General features: G+C 42.0%; 1 non-coding gene across 1 annotated transcript; it reads left to right on the top strand.

The window, feature by feature from the left end:
• Positions 1-1,055: 1,055 nt before the first annotated feature.
• On the top strand, positions 1,056-1,159 carry LOC116809816 (U6 spliceosomal RNA). Its single transcript, XR_004369999.1, has one exon. It is a non-coding gene; the product is annotated as a U6 spliceosomal RNA (small nuclear RNA).
• Positions 1,160-4,468: the final 3,309 nt, after the last annotated feature.

Below are 4,468 nucleotides of genomic sequence, written 5' to 3'. Positions count from 1 at the left end.
TCTCAACACTTTGGGAGGCTGAAGTAGGAGGTTCACTTGAGGCTAGGAGTTTGAGACCAGCCTGAGTAACATAGCAAGACCCTATCTCTACCAAAAAAACAAAAAATTAGAAATGTGTAGTGGCATGTACCTGTAATCTCCCACCTACCCGGGAGGCTGAGGTGAGAGGTTCGCTTGTGCCCAGGAGATCTAGGCTGCAGTGAGCCATAATTGTGCCACTTTGCTCCATCCTGGGCCACCGAGTGAGATGCTGTCTCTAAACAAAAAAAAGAAAAAAGAAAAGAAAAAGAAATAGAAGAAGTGTCTTTAATGACATCTGTTTACCCCATTACCTTCTACCTTATACAATAATTAACCAACAGAAAAGGGTCTTCCCACAAAAGGCATAAAAGGCCTTTCAGGCAGTTAGCAATATACTAAACTTTGAATACAGGATGCCAAATATAAATTAATGTGGGGGCCGGACTACAGTGGGTGATGTAATAAACTTCACTTACAATACACGTTTTTTCAGTGATAAAGGAATTGTCTCTGAGGCTTTCAAGAAAAGGAAATGGCTTTGTTATTGCATTTGCTATCTCCACCTTATTTTCCTTGAAGTGATTGGAAAAGATCTGATAGGAAATCTGCTTCTTCTGGACCACTGCAAACATCCTAAAGAAAAAAAACACAAAGAGAAAGTAAACATCAAGATTCCCAGATGCCTTTCCCAGCCAAAATATTCCAGGCCCAGATGACTTCATTTGCAAGTTCTTCAAAACATACATTTAAGAAAGAAAATAACCAATCTTACACAAACTCTTCCAGTGAAGAAAGAAAAAAGGAACGCACTCTAACTCACTAGAGAAGGATAGCATAATTCTGATATACAACCTGACAAAGACTACAAAAATGAAAAGTACAGGTTACTATCTCTCGTGGACGGAGATGGGAAAACTGTAATAAAACATTAGCAAGTCAAATCCAGCAATAGGTAAAAAGAATAATACATCATGACTAAGTGGGACTTATTCCAGGAATGCAAGAATTCTTTAACATTTAAAAATCAGGAAATGGTGCTTGCTTCAGCAGCACATACACTAAAATCGGAACAATAAAGAGATTAGCATGGCCCCTGCACTAGGATGACACACAAATTTGTAAAACACTCCAATAAAAAAAATCAGGAGGCCAGGCGCCGTGGCTCACACCTGTAATCCCAGCACTTTGGGTGGCTGAGGCAGGTGGATCATGGGGTCAGGAGTTCGAGACCAGCCTGGCCAACATGATGAAACCCCGTCTCTACTAAAAATACAAAAATTAGCCAGACATGCTGGTGTGTGCCAGTAATCCCAGCTACTCAGGAGGCTGAGGCAGGAGAATCGCTTGAACCTACGAGGTGGAGGTTTTAGTGAGCCAAGATTGTGCCATTGCACTCCAGCCTGGGCGACAGAGCAAGACTCTTGTCTCAAAAAAAAAAAAAAAAAAAAAAAATCAGGAAATGTATCCCTCACAAGACCCATCCAGGTAGGGTGTAGGTCAGCTGCAGCCTCTGCCCAAGGGAGCCCCATGGCCCAGAACACCTAAAAGCCCAGTGATCTGGGCACAAAAGGCTAAGGGTAAAAGTAGCTGGTCAGGCTTGCCCCAGAGGCAGACAGTGGTGGGTGATCCATTTGGGGGAGCATGAGCTGCATAGTCCCACAACAGTCTGCTGGGTAAAACCCCAGGCCACAGGTGCCAACCAGCTACCTGCCCACAGCACAACCACCCTGCCCAGGGAATCCTCCGCCCTGACCCACTGCATCAACAGACCACCCACAGACATACCTACAACCCACCCTGACTCTGCCAAGCACAGAGAACCAGCAGGCCCCCAGGAAGTTTCCAGGTCTCCCAGTGACCTAACCTTTAGCTTAGACCGCCCCTAAGGGGGAAGTACAGCCCTCCTGGGCCTTGGAGCCAACGCCCAGAAATAAACTTGGCCAAGGCCCAGGAATAAACTTGGCGAGAGGGTCATTTCTCATCCCCCCAGCTCCCCTTCCCCAGAGCACTGCAGCAAACACACTGAAATACAAAAAAAAGCACATAGCTGAGTAAGACCTGTCTGCCAGCCCTTATTCTTAAGCACCATTGACTGGATCGCAGCCTGAATTACAACACCAAACAAAAATAAATTCCTTCAACACACATTGCCTGTGAAACACAATACAGGAAATCAGCCACAACTAAGAAACAAGTACAGAGCCTTGGCCCCATGGAAGCACCCAGAAACAAAGTCAATCAACTATACACAACATACACCACAGTCAAACCCTCATCGGAAAAACAGAATATATAAACAAAAAGCCCTATCCAGATGACAGCAACTTCAAAAAAATAAAGAAATACCAGCCTTCTCCAATGAGAAAGAATCAGCACAAGAACTCTGGCAGTTCATAAAGTAAGAGTATTTCCTTGCCTCCAGAGGTTTGCACTAGCTCCCCAGCAACGGATTGAAATGTCTGAAATGATGGATATAGAGTTCAGAATCTGGATGGCAAGGAAGCTCAACAAGTTTCAAGAGAAAGTTGAAACCCAATCCAAGTAAGTCAGTAAAACAATCCAAGGATTGAAAAATAACAGTCATTTTAAGAAAGAACCAAACTGAACTTGTAGAATTGAAAAATTTACAAAAAAAAAAAAAAAGAAAAATTTACTACAGGAATTTCAAAATACAACTGGAAGCCTTAACAATAGACTAGACCAAGCTGAGGAAGGAATTTCAGAACTTGAAGACTGACCCTTTGAATCAACCCAGTTAGACAAAATAAAGAAAAAAAAATTTTTTTAATGAACAAAACTTCTGAGAAATATGGGATTATATAAAAAGACCAAACCTATAACTCACTGGCATTCCTGAGAAAGAAGAAGAGAGAGTAAGCAACTTGGAAAACATATTTGAGGATACTGTTCATGAGAAGTTCTCCAATCTCACTAGAGAGGTCAACATGCAAATTCAAGAAATTCAGAGAACCCCTGCAAGATACTATACAAGACAACCATACCCAAGACACATAGCCATCAGACTTTCCAAGGTCAAAGCAAAAATGAAAACCTTAAAGGCAGCTAGAGGAAAGGGTCAGATCATGTACAAAGGGAATCCCATCAGTCTAACAGCAGGCTTCTCAGCAGAAACCTTCCAAGCCAGAAGAGTGGGGTCCTATTTTCAGCATTTTTAAAGAAAAGAAATTCCAACCAAGATTTTCATATCCCATCAAACTAAGCTTCATAAGCAAAGGAGAAATAAAATCCTTTGCAGACAAGCAAATGCTAAGGGAATTCATTACCACTAGACCAAGCTTACGAAAGATCCTTAAGGGAGTTTTAAACACGGAAATGAAAGAACAATACCTCCTACTACAAAAACACCCTTACATACTTAGGCCACAGGCCTTGTAAAACAACCCCACAATCAAGACTACAAAGCAACCAGCTAACAACATCATGACAGGAACAAAATCTCACATATCAATATTAACCTTGGATGTAAACAGTCTAAATGTCCCCCCTTAAAAGTCACAGAGTGGGCCAGGCATGGTGGCTCACACCTGTAATCACAGTACTTTGAGAGGCCAAGACAGGCAGATCACCTGAGGTTAGGAGTTCGAGACCAGCCTGGTCAACATGGCAAAACCTCGTCTCTACTAAAAATACAAAAATTAGCCGGGCATGGTGGCAGCTGCCTGTAATCCCAGCTGCTAGGGAGGCTAAGGCAGGAGAATCGCTTGAACCCAGGAGACAGAGGTTGCAGTGAGCCAAGATTGCACCACTGCACTCCAGCCTGGGCAACAAAAGCAAAACTCTGTCTCAAAAAAAAAAAAAAATAGAAAGAAAAAAAGAAAAGAAAGAAGTCACCAAGTGGCAAACTGGATAAAAAAAAGAGACCCAACTGTCTGCTGTTTCCATGAGACCCATGTTACATGCAACAACAGTCATGAGTTAAAAGTAAAGGAATGGAGAAAGATCTATCATGCAAACAGAAAACAAAAAAGCAAGGGTTGCTATCACACATCAGATAAAACAGACTTTAAACCAACAACAGTAAAAAAGAACAAAGAAGGGCATTACATAATGATAAAGGGTTCAATTCAACAAGACTTAATTGTCCTAAATATACATGCACCCAACATTGGAGCACCAGGATTCATAAAACAAGTACTTCTAGCCTACAAAAAGATGTAGACAGCCACACAATAACAGTGAAGTACTTAAACACCCCATTGACAACTTTAAACAGATCATCAAGACAGAAAACTAACAAAGAAATTCTAGACTTAAATTTGACATTTTACCAATTGGACCTAACAGACTTCTACAGAATACACTACCCAGCAACCAGAGTATACATTCTTCTAATCTGCCCAGGGAACATACTCTAAGATTAACCATGGCCAGGCACAGTGGCTCATACCTGTAATCCCAGCACTTTGGGAGACCAAGCCGGGTGGAT

The sequence above is a fragment of the Hylobates moloch genome, unplaced genomic scaffold, assembly GCF_009828535.3.
Source record: "Hylobates moloch isolate HMO894 unplaced genomic scaffold, HMol_V3 SCAFFOLD_1, whole genome shotgun sequence".
Lineage (NCBI taxonomy): Eukaryota > Metazoa > Chordata > Mammalia > Primates > Hylobatidae > Hylobates > Hylobates moloch.
Note: the sequence above shows the minus strand (reverse complement) of the source record. Positions and strands in the feature narration are given on the sequence as shown.